Genomic DNA, 16,394 nt, shown 5'->3' on the forward strand with positions numbered 1-16,394 from the left:
AACTCAGGGGTGAAATATCCATCCATAAGGCACTTTAAAACTTCCATGTCTTTGTTTTTTTGCAGTAGAATGTTTTTTTTATGGGGGGGGGAACAGTCGTGGTCCTGAACTCTAGGCCAGGGTGCTATCCCTCAGCTCTTCAACTCTACAACTTGAGCCACAGCACCACTTCTGGCTTACTTTTGGCTTATGTGGTGCTGAGGAATCAAACCTGGGCCTCATGCATGCAAGGCAAGCGCTCTTCCACTGAGCCACCTTCCCAGTCCCTGCAGTAGAACATGTTTAAATCCACGTTATTTCCTTTTGTTCAATGCTCGCCTTCAAATGGCACATTATTTCTCTTTGTAATACTCTCAACTAGAAGTTTACAGAGAAGTTATATATGAGTAAAAACACACACGAAAAAGTCAGGGACAGAGTTCCCTTTAAGCCTTGGGATTCTTTCTTGTATAGTAAAAAGGAATGCACAAGTTAACTTGAACTTTTTCAATCCTCTATATTCCATTCCTCTCCTTGGATCAGTTTCCACATCCAGTAAGAGTTACTTTCAGGAACAATCTATGGTGCTGCCTGAGGTATAAAGAATATTTTCTTGCTTCACCGAAATAACACAAGGACAGCCTGACCTGAGGTAACAGGTGTTTTAGAGACAAATTAGTAAAGAGAAAATATGAAATTATATTGCTTATAAATACATTATTCAGGAGTGTATTGAGTTCAATCTTTGGAAGTTCTCTATAAATTAAGGCGAATTTTAAATGGGAAGAAGTTTCTCCAATCTTTTTTTTTTTTTGTGAGTGTATGTGCTGCATATTATTTTCCAAGTGTACATGAGTTAACAGTAAGGAAACAATACCAATAATAGGAGAAAGAGAAGTTTTATGTTTAAGTGTAAGGGTTCGATACACTATAGAAGATTCTACAAATAAGACAACATTGAAACAATAAAGCCAAGTCCAGTATGTAGATTTATGAGAGTGATATACAGAAAGCATTACTCCTACATGGAACACGAAGTATGAGGCCACTCCCCTTCTAAATCACGCTTGCTAATTACACAACTTTGTAGAGAGTAGAATGGAAGCATAATTAAGTTTCCAATGCAAATCAGATATAAGAGCATGAAATTAATTGGAAAAAAAATCCATCCTGAGAGAGCAGGGATTATACTAGCCATGAACTGTTGGATAAGAACACATTTTTTTTCTTTCCTTTACTTATATATTTTTTGTTGGTGGTGGTCTTGGAACTTGAACTCTGGGCCTGGGAGCTGTCCCTCTGCTATTCAGCTCAAGGCTAATGCTCTATCACTTGAGCCACAGTGCCACTTTCAGTTTTCTTGTAGTTAATTGGAAAAAGAGTCTCTGGGACTTTCCTGCCTGAGCTGGTTTGAACCCCTATCCGAAGATCTCACCACCACCCAGATTAAGATCACATTTCTAACAGTGTACACTCAGCATATGTAATGTGCATGTTCATCTAACTTTATATGAATTCTTGAGTTAAATATCTATGCTACAGCTTACCCTTTACACTCACAAAATGTTTGTAAGTTGAAACTACGGGAGAAATAAAACTTAAGAATGTAAAGTGGTCTGGGAAGTTCGGTTTTCATGCAGCCTGGTTAGAACAGTCTTTGAGAAACTATCTATAATTAACCATCCAAAAGCTGGATTGGAAGAAGGGCTCAAGTATTGGAATACCAGTCATGAGCAAGATTACTGAATAAGAGCTTGAGGCTTTTGCATACATGCATACAGACATAGACATAATAGAGGCACTTATATTTGCACACACAAATACACAAATGAAGCAAATCTCAGAATAAGTAGAAAAGTTAGAAAACAATAGAAAATATGTCCTGAGTAAGACTAGAATCAAGTGATAATTTTTAATGTTAGAAAGTCCTCAAGTGGACATTCTTCAAAAAAGTTTAAGAATATTACATAGATAGGGACCAGAGATAGTAAGGGGGTCAAGTAATCATTTATTAAAGGCATCAGATCCATGGAGGAATGAATCAGAGAACTCTGCAGGTGCATCTGAAAATGTTCATATCCTGTGTCAAATGTTAGAACATCTTTGAAAAGAGTACATGAACACTCTGAGCTGTCTATTGATTAATATTACTGGAGATTTTCAGAATTGCTATTCTGTATCTAGATTAAATACACCAAGAAATTATGGAGGAGCAATGTGATACAAGTCTAGAATTCTAACACTCAGACTAAGACAGATTAGATAGTGTAATTACACAGTGATACCTTCCCTGGACCAGATAGTATAATTTTGTATTAAGAAAACAAACCAAACAAGAAAAGAATACAAAGTTGGAAATTTGGGCTAATTTTGTCATTATGTTTTGAGAATCAAGTTTCCTATTGAAATGCAACTCATATATAATCCTCAGTTGTATTTTAAATGCTCTAATTACAGAACATTCTTAGATGCAAAATGGCTCATGATTCCCATCCAAAATTTGAAAAAGTAAGTAATCATCATTCTGATAGATTCCAAGGAAAGGATGAAGGATTACAAAAGCTTAAGCTGGAGAAATAGCAAAGTTATTCTAATGTAGGACTTTGTAGATCTTGCTAAATTAGAGTTCAGATTTAAAATAAATATTTTGGTTTTGTTTGTAATTTCGTATTCTAAAGGATACTACCAAATTCTTTTTAAGTAGAGGGTTTAATGGACAAATTTAGAAATGTTTCTTGCATTCTATTTGCCTAGAATATTCTTTCATGAGAGCTATAATTAGATCTCATTTAATAGATAATTCCAACAGTTCATGTATAAAATGATAATGTGAATAATGTAGACAGAGTTGGCAACAAATGGATGAAATTAATTTATAAATTTAGAAAAATGGCAATTTTTTGAGGCTTTGGTATAACAAGGTATGAAGAGAATAATTGTGTGACATCTTCTTTCTTCAACCTGTATGTAACACAGGAAGCATTTTCCTTAATTACCTGCCTCTGTATACAATGAGGAAAATGCTGGATTTGGGGTTTGTTTTATTTTTGTTTTTGTTTTATTGTTTTGTCGTAGGGCTTGAACTCTGGGACTGGACACTGTCTCCGAGCCTGTTTATTCTCAAGGCTCCACCCCACCACTTCAACCTCTGCTCACTTTTGTCCGGCTTTTGCTGAGAAGTTTATTGGAGAAAAGAATCTAGGGAACCTTCCTGCCTGGGTGGTGTAGTAGGAAGACCCCTACTCAGGCAGGCAAGCCTACCTAGTCGTCCCGAGTGACACAGCCCACCTCAACAAAATTGTTATTAAAGAAGCAACTTTATTGAGAAGGTTCCTACACTGACTGGCCAAGGCAGCAGCACAGGCTGGGGAGCTGATACTGCGACCCCCAGCGGCCCACGTGCTTAGGTTTTTAAAGGCAAAAATCACAAGGTGAAGTCTGGTCACTTAGGCGACCAATGAGATTTTCATGCACCCAAAAGATTGCAGTCATACCAGACCACACAAAGGTGGCCAATGAGGTTACACTTTGTCACATAATGGCTGCTTAAACCAGCCTATCACTTTTGGTTTAAATGACTCAAAAATTCAATGGTAAAGCAGAGCTTAAGGTAAACATACACAAAGGAGTTTAGTGGAGTTTAACATAAGCATGTGAAAAAGGCAGAGTTTATACTAAACTCGGGATGCTGCCAGCACACAACCATGAGCTGGATTGCTGGCTATCTGTTTAATGGGTCAGTCCTTAACAGAACAAAGGTGGGTTAAGTTGTTAAGGGGAAGGGCACCTAAAGGCATTCTTTTTATTCCAAGAATTGGGCTGGTTGGAGCCAAGGATTTTTTTTTCTATAATCCCTAAAACAAAAACAAAACCTGTAAAGCAGTTGTCCCAGCTCCAGTCTCCTCTCACGGCCTAGTTCAGTGGGCTTTGCACTGTAATATTCCAACCTTAGAATCCTGATTATGTATGATAGTTTAAAAAGTATAAATATAAATAATATTTGCAAGAATACCAGTGGAGGAAAAATGATGCAACCCAGTTTATTGTGGTATTCTTTCTAGAACACAGAGGGCATCACATTAGCAGAGGTGCAGTGTATTTTCACAATGGAGATTAGCTATTCTTGATGTGAACTAAGGGAATTTTGAGGTGCACCCTACAAGTTGGAAACTATTGGGCTACGATGACTTTATGACATAAATCTTGTGATTGATGGCCATAGAAATAATAGATTAATCTGAGAAACAACTGTTACTCTTGAAGAATTAATTATAACATGCTTCCTAGTTTTATCCTATACCAGAATGTTGCTCTTTTTCTGTTCACTTCTCAGTCTGTAACACCCCATTGGAAAATGCATCTATTGCAGAATTACATAACATGCAACCAGGTATATTTTTGAATCTCTCAGGTACGGAATGTTCAGAATTTGAAAATGAGTAGTTATTAATCATAGGAATTTTGAAGAACACATACATTCTGTCCTCTTAACAAATTATTTAATTTTAAAAGTTATGGGTTTCCATAGAATTAAACTGTTTTCTGTTTTAGTTAAAACATTTACAAAATTAAGGTGGATATAAGAGATCATTTTCAGCTCTTAGTATATATTAGGTAAAAAGATACACATATAATTAGGTAGTAAGTTATTACTATGACTGTCAGTACAAAATATGTATTTGAACTCTTAAATTGGTTATACTTTTAAGATATACTCATGGATTGATTTTGACCAACTTGACCAAACAGTTATTACTCTCTGCTTATTCCTGTGAAACTCAAGTTGGATATACTCTTTCCGGATTTCTGTTGAAAATAACTTTCTTTGTAAGATCATATCTCTACACACTAAGATAATAAATCCCATATTTCTTAGGTTTGAATATCCCATCAGATTTACTGAAAATCAGTATTGTGGCTATGCTTGTTAGATATATATTTCAAAAAACAAACAAACAAACAAAAAGCATGTATCACCTCCAGATTCTGGATTCATTTGTAGTTATTTTGTACATACTGAAAGACCCCCGACTTCGGGTGTCCCCCATATCAGGACCTCCCTGCCCCAAGCACCAGTCAGACGACACCAGATGCAAAAGGCAAGAGGGTTTTATTTGGGCATGCCCAGGTTCCCAGGTGCACGTGACCTCGAGATCCGCAAGGTTCGGGTCAGTGGCTGGGAACCCCGAGCAGTCCCGGGGATGGTCCTTTTATGAGACCCCTCTGTCCGTTACAGGAGTGCCCGCGCTTTTTCAGCCAGTAAATTTAAAGTGTTACAACCTGGTCTGCACGCAGGCAGCCAATCCTTTTAAAACAAATCATGTGTTTTGGCCAATCACTGTTCGAGGGGGTCCCTCGGTGTACGTGCCGAGTTGTGTGTCTCCGGCCCTTGGTATGAGGAAGTGACCTTTGTCCGAGTCGACGCCTAATCGTTCGCTCACACCAGGGGGCTGACTGCGGGGTGGGGTTAGTTAGTAGTGTGTGGGCTTATTGATTAACTGGTGAGGTTAGTTATCAAAAGGGGGAATATGGGGGTAATATAATTTTCTTAGCAAAGCATGTTACAGAAGCCAGAAATAGCGTGGTTAGATACAAAACTCTGTTCCCCTAAAAAAAGGAGGCTCAGGGCCTGGTTGGTTAGGGAGGGGGTCTTTCATTCCCCCATTTCTTTTGTTAGTGCCTCTAACCTTAGAGGCTTTGTCCTTTTTTTTTATTTTAACTACCAGTTCCCTGTTGTCTGAGGGCTTGATATTGTTGGGTCAAAACTAGGGCCTGTACTACCGATAGGCAGTCTTTTACAAATTGTATCAAGCGGTTCACAATGCAAGGGCCTAAAGTAAGGATTAGCATTAGTAGTATAAGTGGTCCCATTAAGGAGGATAATAGGGTAGTGAACCAGGAGACTTGTTCCATAATCCTTCATACCAGCTCTGTTGGGACTCAAATTCCCGCTTTCTTTTATCTAGCCTCTCTTTGAGTTTGTCTAGGGTCTCGATTATTACTCCTGTTTTGTTAGCGTAAAAACAACACTCTTCTTTTAAGGCTGCACATAGGCCCCCTTCCTTTAGAAAAAGCAAGTCTAACCCCCTTCGATTTTGGAGGACTACCTCAGCTAAGGAGCTTATGGAGTCTGTCAACGCCCGGACAGACTTTTCTAGGGTCTTTAAGTCTTTATTTACAGCCTGATGTAGGAGCATGTATTGATCTGCCTTCATCAGGGCTGTGGTTCCTGTGGCGATTCCGGCCATTATTCCTCCAAGGCCCAAAAGAACAGCTAGGGAGAGAGTTACAGGTTCTCTGTTGTCCCTGTATACAGGGTTCTCGAAATACTGGAGGACAAATTCATCGGGATGGTAGGTGATGGGGAGCCAAATTTGCACTAGTACACAATAATCCCTAGTTGGGTTAAAAACGGCTGTTGACACACACGGGGTAATTCCAGTGTTACAAGCCCAATTTTCCTTTGGCTTGCAGAACCTTTATCTTAGAACAGCCTTAAGGCACCACTGTGATGCAGAAGCTTGCTAGATTTTAAGGCTAAGAGTATTACCTCCATTGATAACACACTCAGGTTATTACCATACCAGAGCCAAACTAGGCTGTGACCATAGAGTGGATTTCCAGTCATTATGCACTGAAGTGCCTAAGACAAGCAAGCCAGTGATATCCTTGTCCCCAATATCCACTGTGGGAAGAGAGGGTTTCTGGATATCACCCAAAAGAATGTCCCACAAGATCTTAGATTTAGCAGCAGTCAACCAGGAAGCAGACTCAGGTGATGGAATCAAGCAGGAGTTCCTCCAAGTGACTGTCAGGCCGTCGTTGAACTTTACCCATTAAGGTATGCAGCAGCAGCAGCAACCGTAACAGCAGCAGCAGCAGCAGCAACAGCAGGATCTCTCAGTGGCTCCAAGGGACTGTCACACCTCATGCTCCGCTGTAAATTCCTACACAGACTGGTTAAGGATACATTGCATAGGCTTGGCAGGCTTTGATCCTGTTGGTTTTTAAGATCTTTTAAACAATAGTTGAGGACAATTTACCAAAATCACAACTTTTTACTAACCAGATATTTTAGTAAATAGACACAGAAGGCTTAGTCTTGTAACCATCTCTGACAAATGCAGTCTCCACACCTTGCACACCTACAAGAGTTAACACTATTTTTTATGCCCTTTTTTAAAATTATTTTATCTATTTTGCCTCATTTTTCCAAAACTGACTCTGGACCCTTGATCTTAAAATGGGGGTAGAAGGGCGAAGGTCCATCTTCTGTAACTTCTTCAAGCTGACTTTAGGGGCGTTGATCTTACCTAGCCAGGAGCCTATAACCTTAGCCTATTTTACAAAGAGGCCATCAGGGTTAGATGTCATTAAGAACAATATTTAACTTTTGACAACTGCACAGACCTTTTCTCCAGCTATAGCAGTGTAGCTTGTTTAGCACTCTGGTTTGTAAAAGCATCTTTCTGGATGACTTAGGAATGTGATCTCTAGTGACCCTAACACAATGCCTGAGTTACCTTTGCAGGCCTTTAGACAGATATCAATAGAAACACACTCTCAGGTTTACAAACTTTTTCCTGAGAAGATGAATTTCATGTAACTGGTGTCAGCTCAATATTACTGCCAATTAGAGCTTTTGGCACATAAAGGGGTTAAGATTTAAACTACCCCCCACATTTTATAACATTAGCTTTTTTACTATCACAGAGGACTGGCAAGTTCCTGTCCCTTACAAGGTAGTCATGAACATTAGGCATGCTTCCAAACTATCTTCCTATGACCTCCCGGCTCTGATCAGTTTTGAAGGGCCACGCACAAATGACTCTAGGATCTGACATTTCTGCCATCCAAGCAGTGGCTTACTGCCTCTGGATGTTCCTCCATTGTTTTTGTCCCAGGAGTGTCTTCTCTACACTGGATAAATGCCTCATTGGCATTTTCCTTAGCTGGTTGCTGGACTTGAACTCGGGGCCTGAGCACTGTCCCTCAGCTCTACAGCTCAAGGCTAGCACTCTGCCACTTTGAGTCCCAGACTCGGGGCTTGAATGCTGTCCCTTAACTCTTCAGTCCAGGGCTAGTACTCTGCCACTGTGAGTCCCAAAGCATCTCTGCTTGCTCTTTCAGCACTCTGCTGGCTGAGTAGAGGTGACAGTCTCACAGGGACCTTTTTCTGCCCGGGCTGGCTTTGAACCAGTTTGCAGATCAATGAGTCTTATAAAAGGCCACTTTATTCCAATTGAAAGCAACAAGGTGGTCAACATAGAAGTAGCTTTTAAGCATGCTCTTACCTGAAACTTATTAAGAGTCAAAGTTATATCTGACAAACTGTAGGAATCCTCTGTGCTTTGCTCTGGACTTTGCTGGAAACTTGAAAAACCTATAAGAGCAAACTAGAATAGCAATTATTTTGGTAATCCTAATTTTTCCTTTGTGCACATTGAGGCCAATGTCAAGAACAATTTTACATTTAAACTTTATATCCAAAAATCCATTCCCTATTTTTTTAAACCTCTTATTAATCACCTTTAATATTTTATACTTTAGTTATTATTTGTGTTTTGAAAAGATCCCTTGAAATCTTGAGGCCAAGTGTCACTCATTGCCTCTTGGCTGCTTGTTTTAAAACAGACACACATTAAGATTTTTAAACTCAAATGACAATTTTCCTTAATGCAAGAATTACAGTCACCTTTACTATACCACAAAGCTAGATTTAACATCTTTATAACTTTTAAAAACATCCTAATTGTAGAACATAATTGAAAGTAAGCCACATTATACAAATAACTTTTTGCCCTCTTTTTAAGGCCTTCCTAATTTTAATGTTAACACATCCAAGGGAAAGTTTTTCCAGTACTAATCAGATCATCACACCACTCATTTTAACCATCATGTTTTTAGTGTCTATCTGCAGGGAAAAGAGACAGAACAACGATGGGCCACTTGGCCCCTCCTATGGAATAGGCAGGCACACACCCAATCCGACTCTTTAGGGTTAGATGAACTGCGTTTGTGCCAGCTTGCCTCACCATGGGTGGACTCCTCCCAGGGCCTGTCCCACCATGCATGACCAGCTGAGCTGCACTTCTGCTTGTTCACCCCTTACCCCTAAAGATAGGTCTTCTGTTGGCTTCTAAGTTTTTCCCCCTGTCTCTTCTCTTGGTTCTCGAATGAAATACACAGTTTTAGACAGACAGAACAGGTGACATCTTTGACAGTGTTAAACTAACTTTTACATTTAAATTTTTATTATTTTTCCCCAAATTTTAGCCAAGGGAATTAAATGCCAAACTGCCAATGCATTTTGTTAAGCCAGATAACTTGATTACAGTATAAACAGACTTATGCATTTTAAAATATTAGCTTTTAAAATACCAGATTTTCTAATTTGCAAGTTAAAGAATCTTTAAAAAGCCATTTAAAACATTGTGAAGATTCTTTAAAATTTTTGGTAATGTCCAAACCTCATAATCTTTTGAATTTTAAATTTAAACTCACCCAATTGTTACAGCATGCTGACAATTCTCATCTTTGAACATGTTCACAGACACACACAAAACACTCACACAGATCTTAAAGTGCGCAAAAATCAAAATCAGTTGTATGTACGCCTTCTAAAGTTTTTAAACAAAAATTTAAGACAGTATTTCTTTTAGAACTAGGTACCTTTGTTGGGCTTCATTTTCACAGAGCTTGCTTGTTAGCAAGGCTTTTGAATCTCTTCTGAGTTGGAGGAGGGCTGGGGGAGGGAGTCACCTAAAACAAAACTGGCCTGATTTATTTATTTATTTATTTATTTATTTATTTTACCCAATTTTAGACAGAACTAGCTGAAAAGTCCAAACCAGGCACACAGCCTTCTACGCCCTCGCCTGTCCTCCAGCAGCCTCCACTGGGAGAAGGTGCAGCCTGAGGCTTGAAGGGAACCAAACTAGCCCAGTAACCTTCCATGCCTCGCAGGGAGGGTGGGCATAGCAGGTCTGTGACCAAGCCCAGTTGGAGCTTTTATTCCCTCAGAGATGTTTAAATAAATAAATAACAAAAACACAGATACACACAAAAACCAAGGATCCACATTTAAAACTGGTACCAATTTTAAAACAGAACTAGACAAGAACCAAAGGCTGAGTTGGGGACTAATGGGCCCCAGTTTATCGCTACCGGAACTCTGTGCTGTTCCCACTCAGCAAGCTGAATCCAGAGTCTGCTGGGTGAGCCTGCCACACTCACCCAGAACTTTCCTACCCCAGAAAACATAAAACAAACACACTAAAGTTAACAAGACAAACAAGTGGTCACAAAGACAAAATCAGGTCTCAGTGAATGGGGCGACATCTCACCACTTACCAGGGGACTCAACACCCCCTCTACTCATTTCAGAGAAATTTTTCTCTTAGATTCCTGCAGACGTTGACCCAGGGGCCTTCCAAGGCAGAGGAGAATTCCCAGTCATCTTGGGGCAAGGGAAAGAAGTCCCTAGCGGCCATCCCCTCAGACTGACAGGTTCTCCCCCACGCTCAGACCCCCTAAGCCAAGGCCTGAGGCTGAGATCTAACTGGGGCCACTCGCAGGTGGTCAGTGGCAATTTCATAATTGACAAACAAGCAAGTTCCCAAAACCTGACAATCTCGACTTAGGCTGTAACTTCCAGTGATCTATAGTCAGACTTAAGGGGGGTTGTTAGTTGCTGCCCCATCCCTTTAAGGGCAACAAAACAGACAACAGAGACAATTAACACTAAACAGAAACAGACAAAAACAGACAGGCGCCAAACAGAAAAAGCAACTTCAGATGGGAGTGGCCGACCACGGCTAAACTCCCCGGGAAGGAGAGAGATTCCACGTTCCCTCCTTCCCCCGAGAAGGAGAGAGATTCCACGTTCCCTCCTTCCCCCGAGAAGGAGAGAGAGATTACTTCTCCAGTGGTCTAGGGTTAAAGACAGAGGAGTAACAACAGCCTGACCCATGTTAAAAAGAACAAGAGTTAAACCAACACTGAACACAAAAAGAACCAAAAACGGACAGGTTAAGACAAACGCTGCGCGGCTCCGGTCACAAACCGAAAGCAGATTTTCAGACGGGGAAGCAAAATCCCCGGGAAGGAGAGAGATTCCACGTTCCCTCCTTTCCCCGGGAAGGAGAGAGATTCCACGTTCCCTCCTTCCTCCAGACATGAGCTCCGAAAAATCGAGCCCCTCTAATCCCTGAGGCGTCCCCCAGGGTGGCGGGGGAGAAGTCCGAGCTCGTCAGCTCCTTCTCAAGCCGCCCAGATACAGAGCTATTACGCGTAATAGTACAGACGCTGCGCGGAGACAAACACCAGACAGACAGAGACAAAGACAAAGGCCGGCTTACCTCCTGGTGGGTCCGAGCTGGAGTGGGTCAGGGGGCGATCCCGGACGAGCCCCCAAGATGAAAGACCCCCGACTTCGGGTGTCCCCCATATCAGGACCTCCCTGCCCCAAGCACCAGTCAGACGACACCAGATGCAAAAGGCAAGAGGGTTTTATTTGGGCATGCCCAGGTTCCCAGGTGCACGTGACCTCGAGATCCGCAAGGTTCGGGTCAGTGGCTGGGAACCCCGAGCAGTCCCGGGGATGGTCCTTTTATGAGACCCCTCTGTCCGTTACAGGAGTGCCCGCGCTTTTTCAGCCAGTAAATTTAAAGTGTTACAACCTGGTCTGCACGCAGGCAGCCAATCCTTTTAAAACAAATCATGTGTTTTGGCCAATCACTGTTCGAGGGGGTCCCTCGGTGTACGTGCCGAGTTGTGTGTCTCCGGCCCTTGGTATGAGGAAGTGACCTTTGTCCGAGTCGACGCCTAATCGTTCGCTCACACCAGGGGGCTGACTGCGGGGTGGGGTTAGTTAGTAGTGTGTGGGCTTATTGATTAACTGGTGAGGTTAGTTATCAAAAGGGGGAATATGGGGGTAATATAATTTTCTTAGCAAAGCATGTTACAGAAGCCAGAAATAGCGTGGTTAGATACAAAACTCTGTTCCCCTAAAAAAAGGAGGCTCAGGGCCTGGTTGGTTAGGGAGGGGGTCTTTCAATACAAAGGTTTCTTCATAAATAGTTTTTTTGTGGGAGTAACTATCACAACTTTAACAAATAAAGCTTTTTGAATATCTTTTCCAATTTAACATCCCAGAGCGAATCTTGCAATTTCTGAAAACCCTTTAAATATTAGTATTATTTTAGTTCATTGACTAAAATGCACATCCATGCTCATTTGCAAGGTAACTCTGTTTTGTCTGAAGTACCAATGAACATTATCAATAAAGTAGAAAGAATTGGAACGTGGGTTAATTCTATCTCTTTCATGGATTTTTCTCCACTCAAATACTCAAGTGTTACAATTATTCCAATTATTTATAATCATAGCTTTTATCTTCAATACACCTAATATTACAGTTTGAATTCAGTGTCCTATGCCCACTAACTGGGTGTTCTTAGCACTTTGTCCTGTGAAGCCCTAAATTATCCTGATTATTTTTTCAGATAGAAACTGGCTTCCTACTTGTCTATTATCTTGGACTCATTCCACTTCATGTTATTCTTCCTGGAATTTAGAATAACAAGTGCATGGCATTATGTACAGATCTTTCTGTCTAGTATGGGCTTTAGCCACTGTCCTCACAACAGTGCACTCCCATGTAGTCAGGATTTTCATAAGCTTTTCATAGCTGATTTTTTTCAAATCTTTCATTTCCTGCAGGTTCTTGAGTACTGAATTAATTAGTCTTTTCTTGGGTTGTTTTGTTTCATTTGAATCTATGTGTTGAGTTGTTCCTCACTTTTCCTTTTGTTTCTTTCCTTCAAGTTCTTACCTAAAGTGCTGAGAAACCAATTCTTCTTTCTCAAGATAATCAGGGTGAACATTATTAATTCCAAAGCAATTTCAGTAACATTTAAACACCATCATACCTATGAATGATATACAAATGCTAAGCGCTGAGAAGGGTGTTTTTACTTTCACAGCAGTCTTTGGCATCACAGACAGATCATGAAATATATGAAGATAATATAACTACAGATGCATGCCAGGAGGAGAAAAACCTATTATTAATTGTTTGACAAAGGCTTCCCTTTTAGTGAAGGAAATATATTGCTTGATGCAGGATTTCACAAAATAATATTGCTAGGAGGAACCTTAACAATCATGTAATACTATAGATTCAGAGTGATGAATTGACTTCCTGAATAATTTACTTTTGGGTCAAATAAAAGCAGGCTTCCAAAAAGCGAGTCAATTTTAGAGAAACATGATGAATTTTATGTAAATAGGTCCTTAGCTGATTTTGTTAATTTATAAACGAATACAGGAAAATAACGTACAGCAAGGTAAAAGAATAAAGAACTTCACATTGAAATACTCATTTGTGTGTGTGTGTGTGTGTGTGTGTGTGTGTGTGTTCATGCCCATGGGAGTATGCAAATGCACATGTGCATGTACTCATGCATGCATTCATCATTCTTGAAGCTTGATAGTCACTAAGAACTATTACTAAGCTTCTGTACCCAAGGATAGTGTTCTTCCACTTCAGCCACTTCTGGTTTTTTAAAGATAATTGCTTGTATTTTCATGATTGGATTGGCTTTGAAAGTAGTCATCAGGTCTCATACTTCCGAGTAGCTAGCTAAGCTTATTCACCCTCTAAGTACCTAGTTAAAATTCTGAATATCCTCTATGCTTTAATTCTCTTTTATTCTTTTCCTGAGGTGATAACAAGCCTAAGTCATATATATGTCTAATTGCTTTAAAAATACTGTTACTGCTTGGCACCAGGCCCTCCCATTGATACTCTTAACTACTTAGCAGGCTTGAGAACAGAACCCAGGCCAAAAGGTTAGTGGAATTCCTTTTCACTCTATAGCTGGGTACATTGGATCATTTCCACCATCCTTCACTATCTAGTTATTAAGATTGGAAGGACTGAGGACCCAGGCCAGTCAAGGTAGCAGGCTAGACAAGTAGGTGTTCATCTCTGATGCCACTGATGATGGGAAGACTGAAAGGACAGATCAGGTGCATGTTCTTGTGGAAAGTAACACCTATCCTAAAATTAACCACTGATATGACACCAGCCTAGCAAGAAAAATATACCCCCAGTTGAAATACTCACAATTTCCCACAACCAAACTAAGTATATACATGAACATTCAAGAACTTAGTACAATCTGTTCTTTGCTCTAATATCTGCTTCATCTGATTATCATATGATGTGACAGAATAGTGTTTCAATTAAACTTATGATAATTTAAAAAGTCCTAGAAAATTCTTTCTCACTTATTAAGTTCAAATGTATGGCATATTGTCTCATTTATTACATATTTGACTACCACTATAAATTAATCTTTTTTTTGGGGGGGGGTCCGGTTGTGGGGCTTGAACTCTGGCCCTGGGTGCTGTCCCTCAGCTCTTCAGTTCAAGGCTAGCGCTCTACCACCTGAGTCACAGCACCACTTCTGGCTTTTTTCTTTTTGCTTATGTGGTGCTGAGAAATCGAACCCAGGGCCTCAGGCTTGCAAGGCAAGCGCTCTACTACTGAGCCACTTTCCCAGCCCCTTTAAATTATCTTATGATTATTATTAATAGTAATATATTCTGATTTATTACTTTACTTTGTAACAGTTTTTAAACTTTTTGCTTCTCTGCTGAGGTTGAAGTATGTAAATAGTATCATCAAAATATATTCCTTGGGTATTAAGGCAGTTTTTTACAAAGTTTTTAACCAATGGCTTCTAAGAATTCTTAATTGGTATATTATTTGGTTTATTTTTAATTTCAATTTAATTTCATTTTAATGGTGATGTACACAGGGGTTACAGTTACATAAATAAGGTAAAGTAATGAGTACATTTCTTAGGGAAGGAACATTGTTATCTCTTCCATCGATTTTTGTACACTCAAAACAAGCACTACTGGTGCTTTTGCTGTTGCTATTGATCCATGGTACTTTTGCTTTCTTTGTTAATGCATTTTTATTATAAAATTGATATACAGAAGGTTTATACTTAATTAAGTGTACACTTCATTTTATATTCTAAATTTCAAATTTTGTGCTTAAATGTTTTCTTTTGTTTCTTTAGGATAATTCTTTTTTCAGAGGATTAGTTAATTTATTTTTGCATGATATTTACACATGTAAATTATTCAGACAAATGTTTTGCTTTTATAATATTTAATATGTGATTATTAAAATTTTTCTTAATTTTTATATGATTAATGATTTTAAATAAATTTATTTTTTACACTTACAAATATATTTGTCCAGGTAACAAATACTAACTGTACTTTCAAGAAGCACATACTTGGCTTCATTACTTGGTCACTTTTTGGAAATACTTTTACTTGAATTAAAAAAAGTTTCAGCTCCGCATGGTGATTTGTGGCATCCATTTTCTAGCTATGGTGGGAACTGTAAATGGTATGTGTAATTTGGGAGTTACTGAAAAACGCTGTGTCCTTATTAGAAAACTATTCAGAGTGAAATGATTAGAGATATAACCATCATTAATGTTATATAGAGCACCTAGCTATCATATTCTAAATCTTGAGTTAAAATACCAGTAACATAAATTTTTTGTCAAAATAAAAGGATACATGTTTTTAAATGTTTATTATTCTAACTTATTGGCAAAGGTTCTCATGTCTTCCATTAATTTTCAGTTTACTTCATCTATTAAAATCCAAGTATATTATGACTATTTTATTTCTACTAAACTTGTAAATAGTACATGCAATATCATGATTTCATATATTAACACACTTTTACTATTTGCGATAATTTCCTCCGTTTAATATAATTATATCAATATTCCAAATGTGTGTATGTGGTGTATATGAGTGTGTTTATGTGGTTTTTGTATGTGTGTGCTTTGTGTGTACTTTGTAATGTTTGGGAGATCACACCATTTCTTTACACATGCTAGGCCAATGTTTTACCACTGAGCTATGCTTCCTAATTATAATCCAAATAGTGTTTTACATAATGACTTTGAAACTTTATTTACTAATATGTTTTTGCAAAATTATAAATGATAAACTGTGATCCATATTCTATCCACTCTAGCAATTTTTATTGTTACTTAGAATATTCCCATTGCCTTTCCACTTCCAAACTCTTGTGTTTGTTATTGTGTTTTACTTTGCTTCTTTTCTCTCATCGTTCCTTTTCCCTTTAAAGTTTAACTATTCTTTATCTTATTTCTTTGGGAATTAATTATCATATTTCTATTACAAATTCTTAAAATTGTAACAGGTATATACAATGCTTCATTTTCTATTTTATTTTTTCCCATTTTCACTGACTTTTGGTCCAAACTATTAGATGGATTAAAAAGAAACTTGACTCAGGACACTTTATTTTTCTCCTTCTCTTCTCTGAACTCTTTCTGTTTTTTGAA

Source organism: Dipodomys merriami, unplaced genomic scaffold, assembly GCF_024711535.1.
Source record: "Dipodomys merriami isolate MVZ:Mamm:240054 unplaced genomic scaffold, mDipMer1.0.p SCAF_1077, whole genome shotgun sequence".
NCBI lineage: Eukaryota > Metazoa > Chordata > Mammalia > Rodentia > Heteromyidae > Dipodomys > Dipodomys merriami.